This window comes from Lathyrus oleraceus, chromosome 7 (assembly GCF_024323335.1).
Source record: "Lathyrus oleraceus cultivar Zhongwan6 chromosome 7, CAAS_Psat_ZW6_1.0, whole genome shotgun sequence".
NCBI lineage: Eukaryota > Viridiplantae > Streptophyta > Magnoliopsida > Fabales > Fabaceae > Lathyrus > Lathyrus oleraceus.
Window position 1 is genome coordinate 285,083,105 of NC_066585.1, and position 26,490 is coordinate 285,109,594.

At 36.7% G+C, this 26,490-nt stretch overlaps 2 long non-coding RNA genes across 4 annotated transcripts; both read left to right on the forward strand.

Moving 5' to 3' along the window:
* The first annotated feature begins 3,322 nt into the window (after positions 1–3,322).
* LOC127106357 (uncharacterized) lies at positions 3,323–21,000 on the forward strand. 3 transcript variants are annotated; one of them, XR_007795345.1, is made up of 4 exons: positions 3,323–3,861; positions 19,698–19,744; positions 19,830–20,235; positions 20,658–21,000. It is a non-coding gene; the product is annotated as an uncharacterized LOC127106357 (long non-coding RNA). The 3 variants fall into 3 exon arrangements; XR_007795346.1 differs by lacking the exon at positions 3,323–3,861 and adding an exon at positions 19,049–19,583; XR_007795344.1 differs by lacking the exon at positions 3,323–3,861 and having other exon boundaries at positions 19,048–19,744.
* Positions 4,023–5,277, forward strand: LOC127106359 (uncharacterized). Its single transcript, XR_007795349.1, has 2 exons — positions 4,023–4,512; positions 4,935–5,277. It is a non-coding gene; the product is annotated as an uncharacterized LOC127106359 (long non-coding RNA).
* Positions 21,001–26,490: the final 5,490 nt, after the last annotated feature.

A 26,490-nucleotide genomic window follows, 5' to 3' on the forward strand; every position in this document is an offset into this window, starting at 1 on the left:
CTTTATTTATTCCTAAAAAGAGGGAAATATCGATAAACCCATCGAAGAAAGGATAAGATATGGTCATCGCAACCAATATCAGGGTTCAGGAGTCGGTTACGCAAGGGGAAGGTATTAGCACCCCTCATGTCCGTTGTACTCAACGGGAACCGTTTAGTTAGTTTCGTTTTGAAGGTTGCTTAAACACTTCTCAAAATAATGAGGGAGAGAATAAAAACTATAAGAGAGAGAAAATGTTTTTTGATAGGATGACGAATCCTAAACCTAAGTTCTTTATCTGGAATGGGCCTGACAGATTTATAAATCCTGCTCCTACGTATCTCAAAAGAGAAATCAAGGCTTACGTAGTTCTGGGTAGTCAGAAAAATGTTTGTTTCTTGGTCGATTTTAGCGAAAGCTATATTACATTAATCGACAAAAACACACACAGGAAACCCAAAACAGATGAGGACTTACGCATACCACACATCGAACGGATTTATAGATCTACATTCGGAAAAGCGTCACTTATCCCGACTCAACAATCGTGGCCGAAACATTGCCTGTATCACCTTAAGACAATATATCTTTCATTTATGAAAAAGGTTTTGATTAATCGCACGACGGCGAGAAAAGAGTTTGATTGGTTGGATGTATTTTGAGTGATGGCGAGAACTTTGGATACGAGATACTATCTCTAATCCTAGTCTCAGGAGTGCACGGTATACACCATGTTCCATTTCCATCTTTATTAAAAAAAGTGTTAAGGTAGGAGTTAAGTATATTTTTGAGTTTTGAAAGACGAATATTTGATGAGAACGAGACATGAGCCTCGGGATCAATCACTCGTGGTTTTCCACTGGAATGCTAGATTCCAATGGTCCTTTTTTATATTCGAATATTTAAGAAACATATTTGGACAACGAACACTTGATGAGAATCAACTATTCAAAGGGTTACGCCAGAATGCTTATCCCAGCGGTCCTTTCTCCTTGTCCAAGTTAATTAATGTGTTTTTAGAAAAAATAAACAATTACTCCCAAAACGCGTGGTTCAAGGTTTCTTACCGGAATGCTAGATTCCAATAGTCCACTTTCGTTTGAGATATTTCAAAAAATGTTTTAATATTTAACTTAATAGTAAAGCGTTTTAATTGGGATAAGAACAAATTAACCATATTAAATATATAACTTGGTGGAGATCAAAGTTTAAGAAAAGTCGTCATAAGTATTTATTCTATTAATTAGTCAACATCAATACTAGATATTTTATTTAATTATTTATTCGTAATATTCTAACAATAATAAATAAAACTACAAAGAAAATGATATTATATAAAAATAATAATTCTATAGTTATTCAAACATTTAGAGAAAATGGCAAGAAATTAAGTTGAAGAAAAATACAATTATATTCTTTTATGTCTAGTAAAATAAAGTGAGAGAATAGACCAATTTAATATTAGACATATGCATATTATTTATATAAAAAAAATCTGAAAATAAAACAATTAAATACTTTTTATAACAAACAAAAAATAAATTAACATAACCTTTTTATTTTTTATAACATAATCTAATGATAATAATAAATATATTTAAATTAACTTTTTTTATATTTTTATAACATAATTTAAAATAATGATGAAAATAACTAAATTAAATATTTTTTTATAAAATTCTTATACAAGAATCTAAAATAATAATCAAACTAACTAAATCAATCCTTATTTAATATTTATTATAACAATCTAAAAATAATGATGAAAATGACTAAATTAATCTTTTAATATTTTATAACATGATCTCAAACTAATGATGAAAATAACTAAATTAATTTTTTTTATAAATTTTATAACATAATCTAAATTAAAATAAATAAAAGGTAAAGTTATTTTTTTGATTTTTATAACATGATCTAGAATTAAATTAAATAAATGATAAACTCTTTTTCTTGGAATATTTTCATGACAAGATCTAGAATTAAAAGAAATAAATGGTAAGCTCTTTTTTTGGAATATTTTATGGCATGATTTAAAATTAAAAGTAAATAAATGGAAAACTTGATTTTTTGAATATTTCATAACATGATCTGAAATTTAAAGAAAATAAATGCTAAACTTATTTTTTATGATTTTTTATGACATGATCTAGAAATAATGGTAAACTTAATTTTTGATTTTTATGACATAATATAAAAAAAATAAAATAAATATTGAACTTAATTTTTTTTTGAAATTTATGACATAATCTAATAATAATAATGAAAATAACTAAATTAATTTTTTAAATATTTTATAACATAATCTAAATACAAATAATAAATAGAAAACTCTTTTTGTAATTTTTATTAATATGACTTATATGTATTTATCTATTTATTATTATTTTTAAAAAATAACAAAGAATAAGTTGATTTAAATGTTTTAAGAAACAAAGAAAATAAAATAAACGGTTAATCGAAAATGCAAGGCTCAGGACTGATTATTCGAGGGTTCCCACCGGAATGCAAGATTCGAATGGTCCTCTTCTCTCGTGTTTTTTAAAAGGAAATTAATCGGGTTGTAAAGATAGTTTAAAAATAAAAATACATTATAGGGATAAAATTAATTGTATGATTTTATATGTATATCGAATTAATTTTCTATACATAACCCAGTTCCCACCAGAATGCTAGATTCTAATGGGAGAAAATGGAATTAAATGTCGAAACTATAGAAAGTTAGTGAAATTTAAAATCGAAAGTTTAGTGAATTGAATATATTTATTTACATGTGTGAGATAATATACACATGCAATCTATTTATAAAATAAAGGCGATTAATTAACTAAGATTATTATAAATAATAAAATAAAATTGAATAGAAGTATAATTGATTAATTAATAATTAAAATTTATCAAATAGATAAGCAATAAAATAAAAATAAAAGAAAAAATAAATAATAAAAAGAAATAAATAGGGTACACATATAAATTAGGAGTATAGAAAAAAGGTTGAGCCTAAGGTCCAATTATCCAATCAACTAAATCTAATTATAATATCAATATTAAATAAAGAAAAGATAAAATCTTGGAAAGAAGAATGGAAATCGGCGCTCAGTCGGTAAGGAAAGAGAAAAATGAATTTTCAAATTTCAAAACTATTCACTCTCCTTTCGACACGTGGCGGTGCACAAAACCAAAATAATAATTATCTCGTGTACTATTCATTTCCAGAAGAAAGACGAAACACAATATCCATTATACATCCATAACATATTAGCATGGATCATGATAAATATCACAACACAAAATTACTCATCATTAATAACAGCAGGCAAAAATTAATAACAAATTGCAAGAAAATCCAAACGGTATTAAATTATAAACAGGTTTTAAATGCCTTTAAAATGAATAAAAAGAAAAGAGAAACGGAGGAATCGTGAAACAGATTCTCAAAATACCATTCGTCTTCCTCACGAAGACCGCTTCCCTTCTCTCAATCTCTCATCATCTCTCAACCGTCATCTCTCACGATACCCTACCCTTACCCCAAATGCACAAATCCATGGCTTTAAAGAAATCCAAACAATAAAGCTTACCTTCGGTGGTGGTTTGGTAGTGACGGTGAGGCTTGGATTTGCCTCCTTTACCTCAAAGCTTTCTCTTTGAAGTTCTTCTCCTTCGCCGTTTCAATCTGGGTTTTTTCGCCGTTTTCGAATTTAGGGTTTTGTGGTGGTCGCCTCCAAAAATTCCGTTCTTTCATCTGTGGTCGATTCCCCCTTTTATATCAACAACTTAGGGTTTTAGGTTGGCTTATGGAGATCCAGAAGGGGTTTCTGTGAAATCTCTTTAGGGTAGTCAGATTTTGGTCGCCCTATTTGATTGTTAAATTCGGAAGAGGTAACACAGAGCTACACTTTCTTCTCTGACTTCTGTCTCAATTCCGTTTTGGGCTGTTTGTTAACTTTTACCGTCTTACCGAGTTGATGTATTTTTTACTGAACTGAAAACTAGAACCTTCATGAGTGGTTTACAAATTTCTTCTTCTACTTTGAAAAAGGTATATACTGTCACTAAAATGGATAAACTTCTCTGATAAGAATGGATTGAAGTTGAGTTCTTCTGTTTTGCGTTTTCTTATGTAGGTGTTTTTGTTATGGAAATCCTAGGGTGGAGTTCTAGTGTGGATGAAGTTCTTAGATCCGCTTCTGGTTCGGTTGAGGATGTGAAACTGTTTTGCTGTGATCAAACTCAGATTTGAGAAGAAGTTCTTTTTGGGTGCGATTGGTTTTCTTGATTTCAATTGATTTTGTTCATACCGTGCAGGTTAACCATTTGCCTTGGAAGTTATGTTAGAGGCTGCTATGGAGTTTTCGATTTTGTATGGAGGTTAACCAACCAATTAGTAAGGGCGGATTCAGGTTGTGGCTTTGAATCATGCTGTTGGAGGTTAGGTGGATATCATTTGGGTTGAAATTCGTTGGACAGTTGGAAGTTCGGTTGGAGTTTGTTATGATTCTATTCTGAATTCAGTTGAAATTTGGAAATTCGGTTAGATGTTGGTTTTTACTAAAGTTCTATTAGTGAAGTGATTTAGAAAATGCTGTTAGATAGTGAATTATTCTTTTGTGCAGTTAGTAAAAATGTTGTTATGAATATTGTTAATTCTGTTAGATGTTAAATGTTGTTAGTTCAATTGATTATAATGCTTTTAATCGAAACTAATGGAAATATGTTATATTAGCTAATGTGAAGTGAAAAATCAGAATTGAAACGAACATTGTATTTCTTACCAATTCTTGTTATGGAACGAAAAGCGTCGCCGTCATAGCTTATTGGAGAACTGTTTTGGAGTTGTTATAAGTTTAGGATGGGATTACTTGATGTCTTGTTATTTGTTGGCTGCTGCAGCTTGGATTAATGTGAATATGCCTGGGACTGATACAGGTTATTGACCGTTGATGTTTGTGCAGGATCCTTTGGTTTGCACTTGCAGGTGTGATGCATAATTGGTTAATTACTGCAGAATTTTTGGACATATTTGCTTCAGGAATGAATAGAAAGTCTGAAGGTTATTAGTTAGCTTGGGAATTTCGGCTTGGATGCGGCTACGAAGCGCATTGGATGGCGGGGCTGTTTTGGAATTCTTATGGAGTGCTATGGCCTTGATGATGTTGATTCGCTACTGTTAGAAAAATCATATGTAATGGATTGGGATATATCGAATGTATTGAAATGGTTGGGTAGTGACTATTGTAATTTGGTTAGATAATATTTAATTGAAAGTGAATGAAAATTTGAATGGTTTATGAAATATGGGTGAAATTGTTTGTAACTTCGGAATTGAGTGGTTGTATATTGGTATTGGAAATGGATATTTGGTTATAAAAAATGGATATGGATTTTAGAAATAATCCAAGACTCATCTAAATGTCAATTTAAAATAAAAAACAATAAAATCAAATGAAATCAAATTAATCTATAATTTGTTAAAATTAATTTGATATCAATTCTAACATTTATTTGAAAATTAAAATTAATTAAAGTTTGAATCATTAGTAAAAAAAACAATTGAGATTAAATTGAAATTTGAAATTAGACTTAATTTGAAATAAAAATCAAATAAAAAATTAAAAAGTCAAATAACTTAAATTAGAATCCATTTTGTAATTAAAAGCACCATGATCGAAAAGACCTAGATAATGACCAATGTTTATCAAAATCGAGACAATATGGATTTGGGAATAGACGGTTGACAAAGAAATTAAAAACGTTATGGAAATTCTTTGAATTATGAATGAATGAGAAAATGAGTATGAATGGAGAGATATAGATGGAATCTCCGAACCTCGAATATATGAGAAAAAGAAAAATGAATGACGGACGGGAAAAAATTTCAGGGTCAAAATCGGGGTATGACAACTGCCCACAGACACCTCCGCTGGGAAATAGCAACCTTCAGGCCTGGCTGCTGAGGAAACATCGATCTAAAACCTGCTGGGAGATAATCATCCTGACCCTGCTAGGGAAGACTCGGACCTTGAATCTGCTGAGGAGGTAACAATCCCAACTCTGCTTGGGGAAACAAGGAAATTCTGGCGCAGAACACCCGTCGACTCGTCGAACCCTGGTATCCAACATCCAAATCCCGTGTCAGCTTTCCACTTTTGAGAGCTCCCAGACTCGTCTAGACTTTTATGATTCATCACTTGTATTCTCGCCTCCTCCGTACTCCACAGAGATCGAACTCCCTGGATTCATACGAACTTTCCAGTCCTCAGACTTTGAAGAGTCTTCTTGATTAATCCTCAAGGATCGTCGTACGTCTTTCGCCATCTTTTCACCATTCTTCAATCCCTGGTCCCTGATTGGACTCCACGAGGATCTTTTGTCAAAAAAACTTCACATCACAACCTGCAAGTGAGTGAAAATGTCTAACAACACCTGCAAAAGAGATCATTAGAATCTGCCAAACATGTCACTGCACTAACTAGTGTGTGTGTCTCTGAAGATGACACAAGTGCAGATGAGCTGACCTTTGATGAACTTGCTGCAGCATATAAGAAGCTGTGTACCACCAGTGCAGAAGTGCGTGCACAAGGTGAAAAGCAGAAGAAACTCATCAAGGAACTGGAAGATGAGAGACAGAAACAACTGTCTGCCATAGAAGGGCTGAATGATGAGATAGCCCTGCTGACCTCCAAGCTGAACCAGATGACCAAATCCATCAGAATGATGAATAAGGGAACTGACACCTTGGAAGAAATCCTAAAGGTGGGACAGCAGTCTGGAACCAAATCTGGGCTAGGATTTGGAAAAAGAGCTGAACACAAACGCCCAAAGGCTAAAGTTCAGAAGTTCAAGCAGATGTCAAAACCGATGTCTCAACATCGAGGAGCTAGGATGAATGATCATCAGAAGAGAATATTCCAGAATTGGAGGTGTCACCACTGTGGCAGGCTTGGACATATAAAAGCCTTCTGCTACTGGATTCATGGCTTCCCTAACAGAGCCTCACCTGTCAGACCTAAGCATAACACACGCAAGCGATGTGTTCCCATTAAGAAGCAACAATGGTATGCTAGGATAGCACACACTGCCCTAAGGGCTTCTTCCAGAGAAGACTGGTACTTTGACAGTGGATGCTCAAGACATATGACTGGTATGGAAAATCTACTGGTAGACATTCAACCTCACACCACCAGCTATGTGACTTTTGGTGATGGTGCCAAAGGAAAAATCAGAGGTGTGGGCAAACTGAACTGTTCTGGAGTGCCAAAACTGAACAATGTGCTGTTAGTAAGAGGACTAACTACAAACCTCATCAGTATAAGTCAGCTGTGTGATCAAGGTTTTCATGTTCAGTTTACTAAGGAGCAGTGCATTGTGACAAATGGTGACAATCAGGAAGTTATGAGAGGAACCAGGTCCAAAGACAACTGCTATCTGTGGGAACCTGACCTCTCTAACTTTTCCACAACTTGCTCCTCAGCCAAGGAAGAACAGGAGGTGAAGCTGTGGCATAGAAGACTTGGCCATCTTCACTTACGTGGAATGAAGAAGATCATATCCAAGGAAGCAGTCAGAGGAATGCCAAAGCTTCTGATTGATGAAGGAAGAGTCTGTGGAGAATGCCAAGTGGGCAAGCAAACCAAGATGTCACACCCAAAGCTGGGACATTCCACAACCTCCAGAGTTCTGGAACTGCTGCACATGGACCTAATGGGACCTATGCAGGTTGAAAGTCTTGGTGGGAAGAAGTATGCCTACGTGGTGGTTGATGACCATTCCAGATACACGTGGATAAACTTCATCAGAGAGAAGTCAGATACATTTGATGTCTTCAAGGATCTGTGCATAAGACTTCAAAGAGAAAAGGACAGTTGTGTGGTCCGGATTAGAAGTGATCATGGCACTGAATTCAAGAATTCCAAGTTTGATGAGTTCTGCTCATCTGAAGGAATAAGCCATGAGTTCTCCTCCCCTATAACTCCTCAGCAGAATGGAATAGTTGAAAGAAAAAATAGAACTATCCAAGAATCTGCCAGAGCAATGATTCATGCAAAGAAGCTCCCTATGCACTTTTGGGCTGAAGCAATGAATACGGCGTGCTATGTTCACAACAGAGTCACCTTGAGAAAAGGAACCTCCTCCACTCTGTATGAAATATGGAAGGGTAGAAAACCCACTGTGAAGTACTTTCATATTTTTGGAAGTAAATGCTACATTCTCACAGATCGTGAACAGAGAAGGAAGCTAGATCCCAAAAGTGATGAAGGCGTATTTCTGGGATACTCCACGAACAGCAGAGCCTATAGAGTGTTCAACTACAGGACCAATGTCCTGATGGAATCCATAAATGTCATTGTGGATGATAAAGAGGAAGGAACCGATGTCATGGAGGATGTTGAAACATTTCTTGATAGTCCAACTGATAGTCCAGTCAAGCCTGAAGAAGTACAGGAACCTCCTCCTGAATGTAAAGTAGAAGCACCTACCAAAGTGCCATCTATCAGAATTCAGAAAGACCACCCTAAGGATCTTATCATAGGGGATCCCACCAGTGGTGTAACTACCAGGTCAAGAGGAATAAACTCAAATTCCTGCTTTGTTTCCAAGGTTGAACCAAAGAATGTGAAAGAAGCCCTGACTGATGAATACTGGATCATTGCCATGCAAGAGGAACTCGAGCAGTTCACAAGGCATGAAGTATGGGAGCTGGTTCCAAGACCTGAAGGGTCCAACATCATTGGTACCAAGTGGATCTACAAAAACAAATCTGATGAGAAAGGAGTAATTACTAGAAATAAAGCAAGACTAGTAGCTCAAGGATACACTCAAGTTGAAGGAGTAGACTTTGATGAGACATTTGCTCCTGTGGCTAGACTTGAGTCCATCAGATTGCTGTTGGGGGTAGCATGCATCCTGAAGTTTAAGCTATTTCAAATGGATGTGAAGAGTGCATTCTTGAATGGCTACCTGAATGAAGAAGTCTATGTGGAACAACCCAAAGGGTTTTGTGATCCTAACCAACCTGAGCATGTATACAAGCTGAAGAAAGCCTTGTATGGGTTGAAGCAAGCACCCAGAGCTTGGTATGAAAGGTTAACCGAATTTCTGACCACAAATGGATACAGAAAGGGTGGCATAGATAAAACCTTGTTTGTGAAGGATGAGGAAGGCAAAATCATGATAGCTCAAATCTATGTGGATGATATAGTCTTTGGTGGGATGTCAGAACAAATGGTTAAAAAATTTGTTCACCAGATGCAATCTGAGTTTGAAATGAGTCTAGTGGGAGAACTGACCTATTTCCTTGGAATGCAAGTAAACCAAATGGAGGACTCCATGTTTCTCTCCCAAAGCAAGTATGCCAAGAACATAGTTAAGAAGTTTGGTATGGATCATGCCAGGCACAAGAGGACTCCAGCTCCTACTCATCTGAAGTTAACCAAAGATGATGGAGGACCCAGTGTTGATCAAGGCCTGTACAGAAGCATGATAGGTAGTCTGCTGTATCTAACTGCAAGTAGACCTGACATTTCCTATGCAGTTGGAGTGTGTGCCAGATATCAAGCAGAGCCCAAGGTAAGTCACTTGAATCAAGTCAAAAGGATCCTCAAGTACATCAATGGGACATGTGACTATGGGATGCTGTACTCACATGGGTCTGAGCCTGTCCTATCTGGGTACTGTGATGCTGATTGGGCTGGAAGTGCTGATGACAGAAAAAGCACATCAGGTGGATGTTTCTTCTTAGGAGAAAACCTCATATCGTGGTTCAGCAAGAAGCAGAACTGTGTCTCTCTGTCCACTGCAGAGGCTGAATACATAGCGGCTGGAAGCAGTTGCTCCCAACTGGTTTGGATGAAACAAATGCTCACTGAGTACAATGTCACTCAAAATGTCATGACATTGTTCTGTGATAATCTCAGTGCCATCAACATCTCCAAGAATCCCATCCAACACAGCAGGACCAAACATATTGACATTAGGCACCACTTCATCAGAGATCTGGTGGAAGACAAGGTGATCACTTTGGAACATGTAGCCACGGATCTTCAACTGGCTGACATATTTACAAAGGCTCTGGATGCTACTCAGTTTGAAAACTTAAGGAGCAAACTGGGAATATGTCTCTCTGAGACATTATAGCAACCACTGATGTTTGGGATAAATTGTTTAATATCTCTGCCTATTAAACGATTTGTACAAGACTATGATTGGTCAACATATCATAGCTATGCTGCGCGCAACAAGGGTGAATACAAGAGGGTAAGGGGACACCCTACAGAGAGAAGGCCTCTGTACCTGCAGGAGTTCAAGGATGCTGTTCATGCAGGAGTAGTTCTGGATGTCAGAAACAACATCATGGCATCTGATATGGTGGTACCTACTGTAAAGCAAAAGTGGGTGATCACTTGATCGAAGCTGTGAAGCAAGATCAAGTGGATGTGAACTTGGTTGAAACTGTGAAGTAAAACCAAGTCTGGAACTCTGTCATTGTGCTCTGCCTATGTTGTTGACTTTGGCAACATTTGTGACAAAAAGGGGGAGTAATAACCACCAATACCCCTGACAAACAGAGTGGGTCTCTACAAACAGACTCTCATGACAGATCTGAAGATTCCCCCCCCTGCAGCTGATGTTGAAGTTTAGGTGCAACTTCTAATATATATGTGCTGCTATGTGAAGTTTTCATTTAACTTCCATGTGTGTGTGTGAGTGTGCTGCCACTCTGAGTGTATTAGCTAGTATTATTCCGCTGCTATGAACTCTGTTATGGGGATCAAAGTGTTTTAGCCAAAAATTTGCCAAAGGGGGAGTTTGTAGGTGTTTAATTGGCTGCATTGTATGGTAAAACACAAATGTCTTGACTGATGTCATGACATGTATATGTAACTACATTGTAGTTACTGCAGGACTAGCTAACACAGGATTATTGAATGCTGTGACATTCATACCTGTCAACAGATACTAAGGAACAGAAGCTCTGTTAGAACTTAGTATTCACTTGCAGTCTGGTTATCAAGGAAGAACCAGACCTGGCATAAGGCCTACTGATTGAATGTCAAACTGGATGTTGTGACATTCATCATTGACAGCAGCTACTGAAGATTGGGCAGAGTGGTGTTCTGCTATACTTCAGCATATTAGTTAGTTTGTTCTTCAAGAGAATTACAGAACTAACCTAAGGCCAACTGTGTAAATGTTAAGTTGGACACTTTGACATTTACTAATGTAAGCTGGTACTGTAGTATGGTCATATTGATCATGTACAGGTCAGCAGATATGTACAGTCTGTTTTCTGGGAAAACAGACTCAGCATATGGACCTTGATGTCAAGCTGAATGTCGTGACATTCATGCCTGACAGCATATGCTAAATTGTAGGTTGTTCAGTTTTCTGTTACAGCTTTCTCAGGCTATTCTTTAGGAAGTCAACAGCTTAGAGAAAATCCAGGAAATCAACAACCAAGCTACATTCAATGAACCTAACAAATAGCCTATTTGTTAGCAACCTAAATATTGAATTTGAGGGAACGTATGTGACCTAAAATTCAGGAAAATACAGGTGCAAAAGCCCAGGTGCTGCAATATAAAAAGGAAGGCATTCCTCCATTCAGTTTCAGGGATTTTGAGGCGTGAAGATTTAGTGTGTCCATCTTACTTCACTGCTGTATTTTTGTGAGTCTAGAATTAGACGTATCTTGTAAGCCAAGTCATTATCAAATAGATGATTGCTTTGGCATAGGGTGTTCATTGAGTTGTAAGTGTTGTGTCACTCAAAGCTTTTAAGCGTGAGTGCTGTGTATCTTGGTTTAAGCTGTGAAGCATAACCAAGAGTTGTTTTTGAAGTGTGACTTCAAAGTGTTTTTAATATCACTGAGGTGATTGAGGGGGAGTGAGTAGGAACTCTGATCTTAGATTAAGATTGAAATTGCATTGGGTAGGGATTAAGTGATAAGTTGTAAACGGGTGAGTTTAGCTTTGAATTGATACTACTAATAGTGGATTTCCTCCCTGGCTTGGTAGCCCCCAGATGTAGGTCATGTTGGACTGAACTGGGTGAACAATTACTTGTGTTATTTACTGCACTTACAATTAAGTTCTGCATAATCCCTGTCTGTGCAGAATTGGATGTCATAACAACCAGTGTGACATCCAAAGTCTGATAACTAGAATTTCACAGTGGATGCATCAAGAACATTTTTTCCAGAATTCATCATTAAGCACATCAACATGTAGGTTATTCATCATAGAGCAAGAATCAAGCACGCATTAAGCATAAAACATCATGTACAATTGGAATCGAGCAAAACAAATTTCAACCATGGAACTTTAATCTAGCATATCTAACTCAATTTTGCATGAAAATTTGTGATTCAAAGCTCAGTTTAATCAGCACATTAAGATCTACAACAATGACATAACAAATTTGAGAAAAGAGAAATTCGATTTGGTGACCTCTTGAAGTGCAGATTTGGAATTCGTGTGATTCAGGCCTTGCAATGCTCCAAACTTCTTCTATGCAGCTTGTAGAGTTGATTGGATGAAGGCTTGAGGTTCGATTGCTCGTGATTCAACCAGAATTTGGATTCACCATTGATGAGTTCAAGCTTCAATATGCTTCAAACAGGTGCGGATTCTCTTGGTTCCAAGTCCAATATTGCTCAATGATGCTTCAGAATCATGAATTGATCAAGAGAAGTGGATTGTGTTTGAAGAATTTGAAAGAAAAATTGAGAGAATTTTTTTGATGAATTGAGATCTAGATCTGAAATTATGAGAAGCTAACTGAAAAACAGTTATGGATTAGGCTTATATATGTTTTACTAATCATGCCTTAATCAAGTTTAAGCCAATGCAAATGGAATTAACAAATATGAGGTGTAAATGCAAATTGGGATTTTCACCCTTATGCATGAAAATGCATGTGAACAGTACACGAATTGTGATTCATTTTCACTCAAAAATCTGTTTTGGAGCTAAAGGCAATGGCACAATGTTCAAATAATGCACAAATTTTAAATTCCATATTTTCCCTCCAAAAATCAAGTGAATTTCCAAATATTCATGTGATGATAATGCATGTCATGTAATGCAAGATTTGGAAACTAGAAATCAAAATATGAGCAATGCAAAAAGAGCCATCCAATTTGGAGTTTTGGTTGAGAAGTTATGCTCATTTGAAGTTCAATGTACACCTTGTCAAGTTTTGATCATATCTCCTTAACCACACATGAGAAATTGATGATATTGGACTTTTTAGAAATGGGAGAGAAAGATCTACAACTTTCATGTTCAACAAAATTTCATTTGAAGCATTTTTGATGATGTAATATTGAGTTGAAAACCTTTCCATTTTTGGCAAGTTTGAATTATAGGTCACTTTCTATTTTTGGAATGTTTTGACCTGACTTTAAATTCTTCAATGTTGATGTTTGAAATGTCAAATGAGACTTGTTTGAACATGAGTGAAGTATTTCTAACCACTTCCCACCTCCAAATCCACAGTTGACCTGACAGTTGACTTTGATGGTTGGTAGATGAATTGATCATGCACTGGTGATTCTGAGCCTCAACCATTTGATGAAATAACTCCACAATGAAACCCTAGCTTATAAAAGCTCAACAAAATCACATGATGATCTCCATCTCATTAAAGACCTCATATCCTTGTAGAATCCTGACTAGAAGAATGCAACTGATTAGGGTTGACCAGAGGTCAAAACCCTAATCCCAAGGAACATGATCAGGAATAATGAATCATGATGATGATGATGATGTACCATCTCAACCAAAATAATACCCAACCTCCTTGAAGAACCAAGAAACCCTAATTGAAGCACAAACCTCAGATGATTAGTGATCAATTCATGAGACCCTCAAGCTTGAATCTTTTAACCCCTCCATCTTCTGAGAAAGACCTAGGAGGATGACTTGCTCATTGTTTCCATATGATATGCAAAGATGTAATGCCTAATGTCCTACAAAATGAAATGCAATATGCTAAGCTAGTCCCAAGAGAGGAGGGCAAATTTTGAGGTGTTACAGCTGCCCCTATTCAAATCACTTTGAACCTGTCGATATGAATAGCCTCAGCTTTCAGATGATCAGGGTGAAGAGTGATTGAATACCAAGAACAGACGAACAATTTGCCCTCTGATGGGAAATAATTAACAATGCCTGTCAGAATTGGCGAAGAAGCGATCTCAAAAGAAGAATCCGTCTGGTACGGAGAAAGTCGGCCTGAATACCGAAACAGAATGTTGACCTGGATACCCAAAATAAATGGTAACACAGGGATAACCATGGCCTGAACGCCGTATCCGCTGGGGATTATTATTATTTCTTTTACTTTTTCTTGAACCCCGGAACTTTCTGATTGATAATCTTTTTTTTTTTTGCTTTTCTTGAACCCCGAACAAATATTTTCTTTCGCGCGAATGATCCCGGATCACCGTAGTTGAACCCCGACATCTTCATAGTAGTCTTGTTTGCCAAACAATGAACCCCGCTCTCCAATTGAACCCCAGTCGCCTGACGATAACTCGCGATCGCCATTGTGAACCCCGTTCTCCAGAAAACACCTTGTGTCTCCCTTTCTCCATTTGAACCCCGTTCTCCAGAAAATGCCCAGCATCTCCTTCTCTCCATTTGAACCCCGTTCTCTGCTTTCTTGTGATAATTCCGCTGGCAACGTTGGAAATAACACCAAAACACCACTCCGATGGCGACATATCAGAGGGTACACCTTCACGAAAGGAAGGTAACATGTGCATCTCTTCCTCAGAAGACACCCATAACGACTTCTGTCGGCCTCAGCCAAAGTCTAAGGTGACACATGATCAGAAGACAATCCTAAGGACCTCATCCCGGATATAATCTTCAACTCCAATCTCTATTTGAACCCCGTTCTCCAGAAAATGCCGCAACACTTCCTTTTCTCCATTCTTCGATTTTCGCGCTGATCGCGTAACGTTCTTTGATTTTATTTCCATCTCCGTCTGGTAGAAAAATTTCCTCCAATATCGCACTACTGGGGAACATTGTTACTCCAACGTCATGATGCTAAACTCCTCAGAGTAACATCTTCACCATCCGGCGACACCAAATCTCAAGCGGTAACCACGGCTCGAGTAACTGATGCTTGCAATGCTAACGCTGATTTTCCAACTAGCGAAACCACTTCTCAAACGGTAACCACAGCTTGAGTAGCATCTTCACCAACTGGCGAAACCAAATCTCAAACGGTAACCACGGCTTGAGACTAGCTGATGCTTGCGATGATGATGCATGGTTTTTTTTAGCGCAATGCTCCATAATTATGGAAATGCTACGCAATTTATTATGCAATATGCCATGCTTATGATGAATGCATAAAAAGCATCCCCCTCAAGGGACTCTTCTGGGGAGCTCGAGGCACTCTGTTGAGGAACTCGACAACACTCCAACCTCCACCCTGCTGGGGAATAGCACTGCTGTTGGGAAATAGGCCACCCTCACTAGGGATAACCTCCTCTGCACCCGACCCGCTCAGGGACTTCGTTGGGTAGAAACCACCACCGCACTTTGCGGGGAAAACAACAGTCTCTGACTTACTGGGGAATTAACAAGCTCCGCCATGCTAGGGGAAACAACTGCTGTCGCACCTCGAAAAATGGGGATACGACTTTGAAGCGAAGCGCAATCGCACGCTCGCAATGATGGACTGAACAGAGTCGCCACCGAACTTTATTTATTCCTAAAAAGGAAAAGGGAAATATCGATAAAACCCATAAAAGAAAGGATAAGATATGGTCATCGCAACCAATATCAGGGTTCAGGAGTCGGTTACGCAAGGGGAAGGTATTAGCACCCCTCATGTCCGTTGTACTCAACGGGAACCGTTTAGTTAGTTTCGTTTTGAATGTTAGCTTATGTTAGTCTTCTTAAGTTATAATGAGGGAGAGAATAAATATAAGAGAGAGAAAATGTTTTTTGATTTTTTGACGAAGGACTAAACCTAAGTTCTTTATTAGTGGGCCTGACAAGATTTATAAATCCTGCTCCTACGTATCTCAAAAGAGAAATCAAGGCTTACGTAGTTCTGGGTAGAAAAATGTTTGTTTCTTGGTCGATTTTAGCGAAAGCTATATTGTATTAATCGACAAAAACATCGTTTTACCCAAAACAGATGAGGAGTGGACGCATACCACACATCGAACGGATTTATAGATCTACATTCGGAAAAGCGTCACTTATCCCGACTCAACAATCGTGGCCGAAACATTGTTTTGTATCACCTTAAGACAATATATCTTTCATTTATGAAAAAGGTTTTTGATTAATCGCACGACGGCGAGAAAAGAGTTTGATTGGTTGGATGTATTTTGAGTGATGGCGAGAACTTGGATGAGCGAGATATCTATCTCTAATCCTAGTCTCAGGAGTGCACGGTATACACCATGTTCCATTTCCATCTTTATTAAAAAAAGTGTTAAGGTAGGAGTTAAGTATATTTTTTAGTTTTGAAAGACGAATATTTGATGAGAACGAGACATGAGCCTCGGGATCAATCACTCGGGGTTCCACTGGAATGCTAGATTCCAATGGTCCTTTTTTATTCGAATTATTTAAGAAAAATATTTGGACAACGAACACTTGATGAGAATCAACTATTCAAAGGGTTACGCCAGAATGCTTGATCCCAGCGGTCCTTCTCCTTGTCCAAGTTAATTAATGTGTTTTTAGAAAAAATAAACAATTACTCCAAAACGCGTGGTTCAAGGGTTCTTACCGGAATGCTAGATTCCAATAGTCCACTTCGTTTGAGTTATTCAAAAAAATGTTTTAATATTTTAACTTAAATAGTAAAGCGTTTTAATTGGGATAAGAAACAAATTAACCAGATTAAAATATATAACTTGGGGTAGGATCAAAGTTTAAGAAAGTAGTCATAAGTATTTTATTCTATTAATTAGTCAACATCAATACTAGATATTTATTTAATTATTTATTCGTAATATTCTAACAATAATAAATAAAACTACAAAGAAAATGATATTATATAAAAATAATAATTCTATAGTTATTCAAACATTTAGAGAAAATGGCAAGAAATTAAGTTGAAGAAAAATACAATTATATTCTTTTATGTCTAGTAAAATAAAGTGAGAGAATAAGACCAATTTAATATTAGACATATGCATATTATTTATATAAAAAAAATCTGAAAATAAAACAATTAAATACTTTTTTATAACAACAACAAAAAATAAATTAAACATAACCTTTTTATTTTTTATAACATAATCTAATGATAATAATAAATATATTTAAATTAACTTTTTTTATATTTTTATAACATAATTTAAAATAATGATGAAAATAACTAAATTAAATATTTTTTTATAAAATTCTTATAACAGAATCTAAAAATAATAATCAAACTAACTAAATCAATCCTTATTTAATATTTATTATAACAATCTAAAAATAATGATGAAAATGACTAAATTAATCTTTTTAATATTTTTTATAACATGATCTCAAACTAATGATGAAAATAACTAAATTAATTTTTTTTTATAATTTTATAACATAATCTAAATTAAAATAAAATAAAAGGTAAAGTTATTTTTTTGAATTTTTATAACATGATCTAGAATTAAATTAAATAAATGATAAACTCTTTTTTCTTGGAATATTTTCATGACAAGATCTAGAATTAAAAGAAAATAAATGGTAAGCTCTTTTTTTGGAATATTTTATGGCATGATTTAAAATTAAAAGTAAATAAATGGAAAACTTGATTTTTTTGAATATTTCATAACATGATCTGAAATTTAAAGAAAATAAATGCTAAACTTATTTTTTATGAATTTTTATGACATGATCTAGAAATAAATGGTAAACTTAATTTTTGATTTTTATGACATAATATAAAATAAAAATAAAATAAATATTGAACTTAATTTTTTTTTGAAATTTATGACATAATCTAATAATAATAATGAAAATAACTAAATTAATTTTTTAAATATTTTATAACATAATCTAAAATACAAAATAATAAATAGAAAACTCTTTTTGTAATTTTTATTAATATGACTTATATGTATTTATCTATTTATTATTATTTTTAAAAAATAACAAAAGAATAAGTTGATTTAAATGTTTTAAGAAACAAAGAAAATAAAATAAACGGTTAATCGAAAATGCAAGGCTCAGGACTGATTATTCGAGGGTTCCCACCGGAATGCAAGATTCGAATGGTCCTCTTCTCTCGTGTTTTTTAAAAGGAAATTAATCGGGTTGTAAAGATAGTTTAAAAATAAAAATACATTATAGGGATAAAATTAATTGTATGATTTTATATGTATATCGAATTAATTTTCTATACATAACCCAGTTCCCACCAGAATGCTAGATTCTAATGGGAGAAAATGGAATTAAATGTCGAAACTATAGAAAGTTAGTGAAATTTAAAATCGAAAGTTTAGTGAATTGAATATAATTATTTACATGTGTGAGATAATATACACATGCAATCTATTTATAAAATAAAGGCGATTAATTAACTAAGATTATTATAAATAATAAAATAAAAATTGAATAGAAGTATAATTGATTAATTAATAATTAAAATTTATCAAATAGATAAGCAATAAAATAAAAATAAAAGAAAAAATAAATAATAAAAAGAAATAAATAGGGTACACATATAAATTAGGAGTATAGAAAAAAGGTTGAGCCTAAGGTCCAATTATCCAATCAACTAAAATCTAATTATAATATCAATATTAAATAAAGAAAAGATAAAATCTTGGAAAGAAGAATGGAAATCGGCGCTCAGTCGGTAAGGAAAGAGAAAAATGAATTTTCAAATTTCAAAACTATTCACTCTCCTTTCGACACGTGGCGGTGCACAAAACCAAAATAATAATTATCTCGTGTACTATTCATTTCCAGAAGAAAGACGAAACACAATATCCATTATACATCCATAACATATTAGCATGGATCATGATAAATATCACAACACAAAATTACTCATCATTAATAACAGCAGGCAAAAATTAATAACAAATTGCAAGAAAATCCAAACGGTATTAAATTATAAACAGGTTTTAAATGCCTTTAAAATGAATAAAAAGAAAAGAGAAACGGAGGAATCGTGAAACAGATTCTCAAAATACCATTCGTCTTCCTCACGAAGACCGCTTCCCTTCTCTCAATCTCTCATCATCTCTCAACCGTCATCTCTCACGATACCCTACCCTTACCCCAAATGCACAAATCCATGGCTTTAAAGAAATCCAAACAATAAAGCTTACCTTCGGTGGTGGTTTGGTAGTGACGGTGAGGCTTGGATTTGCCTCCTTTACCTCAAAGCTTTCTCTTTGAAGTTCTTCTCCTTCGCCGTTTCAATCTGGGTTTTTTCGCCGTTTTCGAATTTAGGGTTTTGTGGTGGTCGCCTCCAAAAATTCCGTTCTTTCATCTGTGGTCGATTCCCCCTTTTATATCAACAACTTAGGGTTTTAGGTTGGCTTATGGAGATCCAGAAGGGGTTTCTGTGAAATCTCTTTAGGGTAGTCAGATTTTGGTCGCCCTATTTGATTGTTAAATTCGGAAGAGGTAACACAGAGCTACACTTTCTTCTCTGACTTCTGTCTCAATTCCGTTTTGGGCTGTTTGTTAACTTTTACCGTCTTACCGAGTTGATGTATTTTTTACTGAACTGAAAACTAGAACCTTCATGAGTGGTTTACAAATTTCTTCTTCTACTTTGAAAAAAGGTATATACTGTCACTAAAATGGATAAACTTCTCTGATAAGAATGGATTGAAGTTGAGTTCTTCTGTTTTGCGTTTTCTTATGTAGGTGTTTTTGTTATGGAAATCCTAGGGTGGAGTTCTAGTGTGGATGAAGTTCTTAGATCCGCTTCTGGTTCGGTTGAGGATGTGAAACTGTTTTGCTGTGATCAAACTCAGATTTGAGAAGAAGTTCTTTTTGGGTGCGATTGGTTTTCTTGATTTCAATTGATTTTGTTCATACCGTGCAGGTTAACCATTTGCCTTGGAAGTTATGTTAGAGGCTGCTATGGAGTTTTCGATTTTGTATGGAGGTTAACCAACCAATTAGTAAGGGCGGATTCAGGTTGTGGCTTTGAATCATGCTGTTGGAGGTTAGGTGGATATCATTTGGGTTGAAATTCGTTGGACAGTTGGAAGTTCGGTTGGAGTTTGTTATGATTCTATTCTGAATTCAGTTGAAATTTGGAAATTCGGTTAGATGTTGGTTTTTACTAAAGTTCTATTAGTGAAGTGATTTAGAAAATGCTGTTAGATAGTGAATTATTCTTTTGTGCAGTTAGTAAAAATGTTGTTATGAATATTGTTAATTCTGTTAGATGTTAAATGTTGTTAGTTCAATTGATTATAATGCTTTTAATCGAAACTAATGGAAATATGTTATATTAGCTAATGTGAAGTGAAAAATCAGAATTGAAACGAACATTGTATTTCTTACCAATTCTTGTTATGGAACGAAAAGCGTCGTCGTCATAGCTTATTGGAGAACTGTTTTGGAGTTGTTATAAGTTTAGGATGGGATTACTTGATGTCTTGTTATTTGTTGGCTGCTGCAGCTTGGATTAATGTGAATATGCCTGGGACTGATACAGGTTATTGACCGTTGATGTTTGTGCAGGATCCTTTGGTTTGCACTTGCAGGTGTGATGCATAATTGGTTAATTACTGCAGAATTTTTGGACATATTTGCTTCAGGAATGAATAGAAAGTCTGAAGGTTATTAGTTAGCTTGGGAATTTCGGCTTGGATGCGGCTACGAAGCGCATTGGATGGCGGGGCTGTTTTGGAATTCTTATGGAGTGCTATGGCCTTGATGATGTTGATTCGCTACTGTTAGAAAAATCATATGTAATGGATTGGGATATATCGAATGTATTGAAATGGTTGGGTAGTGACTATTGTAATTTGGTTAGATAATATTTAATTGAAAGTGAATGAAAATTTGAATGGTTTATGAAATATGGGTGAAATTGTTTGTAACTTCGGAATTGAGTGGTTGTATATTGGTATTGGAAATGGATATTTGGTTATAAAAAATGGATATGGATTTTAGAAATAATCCAAGACTCATCTAAATGTCAATTTAAAATAAAAAAACAATAAAATCAAATGAAATCAAATTAATCTATAATTTGTTAAAATTAATTTGATATCAATTCTAACATTTATTTGAAAATTAAAATTAATTAAAGTTTGAATCATTAGTAAAAAAAACAATTGAGATTAAATTGAAATTTGAAATTAGACTTAATTTGAAATAAAAATCAAATAAAAAATTAAAAAGTCAAATAACTTAAATTAGAATCCATTTTGTAATTAAAAGCACCATGATCGAAAAGACCTAGATAATGACCAATGTTTATCAAAATCGAGACAATATGGATTTGGGAATAGACGGTTGACAAAGAAATTAAAAACGTTATGGAAATTCTTTGAATTATGAATGAATGAGAAAATGAGTATGAATGGAGAGATATAGATGGAATCTCCGAACCTCGAATATATGAGAAAAAGAAAAATGAATGACGGACGGGAAAAAATTTCAGGGTCAAAATCGGGGTATGACAACTGCCCACAGACACCTCCGCTGGGAAATAGCAACCTTCAGGCCTGGCTGCTGAGGAAACATCGATCTAAAACCTGCTGGGGAGATAATCATCCTGACCCTGCTAGGGAAGACTCGGACCTTGAATCTGCTGAGGAGGTAACAATCCCAACTCTGCTTGGGGAAACAAGGAAATTCTGGCGCAGAACACCCGTCGACTCGTCGAACCCTGGTATCCAACATCCAAATCCCGTGTCAGCTTTCCACTTTTGAGAGCTCCCAGACTCGTCTAGACTTTTATGATTCATCACTTGTATTCTCGCCTCCTCCGTACTCCACAGAGATCGAACTCCCTGGATTCATACGAACTTTCCAGTCCTCAGACTTTGAAGAGTCTTCTTGATTAATCCTCAAGGATCGTCGTACGTCTTTCGCCATCTTTTCACCATTCTTCAATCCCTGGTCCCTGATTGGACTCCACGAGGATCTTTTGTCAAAAAAACTTCACATCACAACCTGCAAGTGAGTGAAAATGTCTAACAACACCTGCAAAAGAGATCATTAGAATCTGCCAAACATGTCACTGCACTAACTAGTGTGTGTGTCTCTGAAGATGACACAAGTGCAGATGAGCTGACCTTTGATGAACTTGCTGCAGCATATAAGAAGCTGTGTACCACCAGTGCAGAAGTGCGTGCACAAGGTGAAAAGCAGAAGAAACTCATCAAGGAACTGGAAGATGAGAGACAGAAACAACTGTCTGCCATAGAAGGGCTGAATGATGAGATAGCCCTGCTGACCTCCAAGCTGAACCAGATGACCAAATCCATCAGAATGATGAATAAGGGAACTGACACCTTGGAAGAAATCCTAAAGGTGGGACAGCAGTCTGGAACCAAATCTGGGCTAGGATTTGGAAAAAGAGCTGAACACAAACGCCCAAAGGCTAAAGTTCAGAAGTTCAAGCAGATGTCAAAACCGATGTCTCAACATCGAGGAGCTAGGATGAATGATCATCAGAAGAGAATATTCCAGAATTGGAGGTGTCACCACTGTGGCAGGCTTGGACATATAAAAGCCTTCTGCTACTGGATTCATGGCTTCCCTAACAGAGCCTCACCTGTCAGACCTAAGCATAACACACGCAAGCGATGTGTTCCCATTAAGAAGCAACAATGGTATGCTAGGATAGCACACACTGCCCTAAGGGCTTCTTCCAGAGAAGACTGGTACTTTGACAGTGGATGCTCAAGACATATGACTGGTATGGAAAATCTACTGGTAGACATTCAACCTCACACCACCAGCTATGTGACTTTTGGTGATGGTGCCAAAGGAAAAATCAGAGGTGTGGGCAAACTGGACTGTTCTGGAGTGCCAAAACTGAACAATGTGCTGTTAGTAAGAGGACTAACTGCAAACCTCATCAGTATAAGTCAGCTGTGTGATCAAGGTTTTCATGTTCAGTTTACTAAGGAGCAGTGCATTGTGACAAATGGTGACAATCAGGAAGTTATGAGAGGAACCAGGTCCAAAGACAACTGCTATCTGTGGGAACCTGACCTCTCTAACTTTTCCACAACTTGCTCCTCAGCCAAGGAAGAACAGGAGGTGAAGCTGTGGCATAGAAGACTTGGCCATCTTCACTTACGTGGAATGAAGAAGATCATATCCAAGGAAGCAGTCAGAGGAATGCCAAAGCTTCTGATTGATGAAGGAAGAGTCTGTGGAGAATGCCAAGTGGGCAAGCAAACCAAGATGTCACACCCAAAGCTGGGACATTCCACAACCTCCAGAGTTCTGGAACTGCTGCACATGGACCTAATGGGACCTATGCAGGTTGAAAGTCTTGGTGGGAAGAAGTATGCCTACGTGGTGGTTGATGACCATTCCAGATACACGTGGATAAACTTCATCAGAGAGAAGTCAGATACATTTGATGTCTTCAAGGATCTGTGCATAAGACTTCAAAGAGAAAAGGACAGTTGTGTGGTCCGGATTAGAAGTGATCATGGCACTGAATTCAAGAATTCCAAGTTTGATGAGTTCTGCTCATCTGAAGGAATAAGCCATGAGTTCTCCTCCCCTATAACTCCTCAGCAGAATGGAATAGTTGAAAGAAAAAATAGAACTATCCAAGAATCTGCCAGAGCAATGATTCATGCAAAGAAGCTCCCTATGCACTTTTGGGCTGAAGCAATGAATACGGCGTGCTATGTTCACAACAGAGTCACCTTGAGAAAAGGAACCTCCTCCACTCTGTATGAAATATGGAAGGGTAGAAAACCCACTGTGAAGTACTTTCATATTTTTGGAAGTAAATGCTACATTCTCACAGATCGTGAACAGAGAAGGAAGCTAGATCCCAAAAGTGATGAAGGCGTATTTCTGGGATACTCCACGAACAGCAGAGCCTATAGAGTGTTCAACTACAGGACCAATGTCCTGATGGAATCCATAAATGTCATTGTGGATGATAAAGAGGAAGGAACCGATGTCATGGAGGATGTTGAAACATTTCTTGATAGTCCAACTGACAGTCCAGTCAAGCCTGAAGAAGTACAGGAACCTCCTCCTGAATGTAAAGTAGAAGCACCTACCAAAGTGCCATCTATCAGAATTCAGAAAGACCACCCTAAGGATCTTATCATAGGGGATCCCACCAGTGGTGTAACTACCAGGTCAAGAGGAATAAACTCAAATTCCTGCTTTGTTTCCAAGGTTGAACCAAAGAATGTGAAAGAAGCCCTGACTGATGAATACTGGATCATTGCCATGCAAGAGGAACTCGAGCAGTTCACAAGGCATGAAGTATGGGAGCTGGTTCCAAGACCTGAAGGGTCCAACATCATTGGTACCAAGTGGATCTACAAAAACAAATCTGATGAGAAAGGAGTAATTACTAGAAATAAAGCAAGACTAGTAGCTCAAGGATACACTCAAGTTGAAGGAGTAGACTTTGATGAGACATTTGCTCCTGTGGCTAGACTTGAGTCCATCAGATTGCTGTTGGGGGTAGCATGCATCCTGAAGTTTAAGTTATTTCAAATGGATGTGAAGAGTGCATTCTTGAATGGCTACCTGAATGAAGAAGTCTATGTGGAACAACCCAAAGGGTTTTGTGATCCTAACCAACCTGAGCATGTATACAAGCTGAAGAAAGCCTTGTATGGGTTGAAGCAAGCACCCAGAGCTTGGTATGAAAGGTTAACCGAATTTCTGACCACAAATGGATACAGAAAGGGTGGCATAGATAAAACCTTGTTTGTGAAGGATGAGGAAGGCAAAATCATGATAGCTCAAATCTATGTGGATGATATAGTCTTTGGTGGGATGTCAGAACAAATGGTTAAAAAATTTGTTCACCAGATGCAATCTGAGTTTGAAATGAGTCTAGTGGGAGAACTGACCTATTTCCTTGGAATGCAAGTAAACCAAATGGAGGACTCCATGTTTCTCTCCCAAAGCAAGTATGCCAAGAACATAGTTAAGAAGTTTGGTATGGATCATGCCAGGCACAAGAGGACTCCAGCTCCTACTCATCTGAAGTTAACCAAAGATGATGGAGGACCCAGTGTTGATCAAGGCCTGTACAGAAGCATGATAGGTAGTCTGCTGTATCTAACTGCAAGTAGACCTGACATTTCCTATGCAGTTGGAGTGTGTGCCAGATATCAAGCAGAGCCCAAGGTAAGTCACTTGAATCAAGTCAAAAGGATCCTCAAGTACATCAATGGGACATGTGACTATGGGATGCTGTACTCACATGGGTCTGAGCCTGTCCTATCTGGGTACTGTGATGCTGATTGGGCTGGAAGTGCTGATGACAGAAAAAGCACATCAGGTGGATGTTTCTTCTTAGGAGAAAACCTCATATCGTGGTTCAGCAAGAAGCAGAACTGTGTCTCTCTGTCCACTGCAGAGGCTGAATACATAGCGGCTGGAAGCAGTTGCTCCCAACTGGTTTGGATGAAACAAATGCTCACTGAGTACAATGTCACTCAAAATGTCATGACATTGTTCTGTGATAATCTCAGTGCCATCAACATCTCCAAGAATCCCATCCAACACAGCAGGACCAAACATATTGACATTAGGCACCACTTCATCAGAGATCTGGTGGAAGACAAGGTGATCACTTTGGAACATGTAGCCACGGATCTTCAACTGGCTGACATATTTACAAAGGCTCTGGATGCTACTCAGTTTGAAAACTTAAGGAGCAAACTGGGAATATGTCTCTCTGAGACATTATAGCAACCACTGATGTTTGGGATAAATTGTTTAATATCTCTGCCTATTAAACGATTTGTACAAGACTATGATTGGTCAACATATCATAGCTATGCTGCGCGCAACAAGGGTGAATACAAGAGGGTAAGGGGACACCCTACAGAGAGAAGGCCTCTGTACCTGCAGGAGTTCAAGGATGCTGTTCATGCAGGAGTAGTTCTGGATGTCAGAAACAACATCATGGCATCTGATATGGTGGTACCTACTGTAAAGCAAAAGTGGGTGATCACTTGATCGAAGCTGTGAAGCAAGATCAAGTGGATGTGAACTTGGTTGAAACTGTGAAGTAAAACCAAGTCTGGAACTCTGTCATTGTGCTCTGCCTATGTTGTTGACTTTGGCAACATTTGTGACAAAAAGGGGGAGTAATAACCACCAATACCCCTGACAAACAGAGTGGGTCTCTACAAACAGACTCTCATGACAGATCTGAAGATTCCCCCCCCTGCAGCTGATGTTGAAGTTTAGGTGCAACTTCTAATATATATGTGCTGCTATGTGAAGTTTTCATTTAACTTCCATGTGTGTGTGTGAGTGTGCTGCCACTCTGAGTGTATTAGCTAGTATTATTCCGCTGCTATGAACTCTGTTATGGGGATCAAAGTGTTTTAGC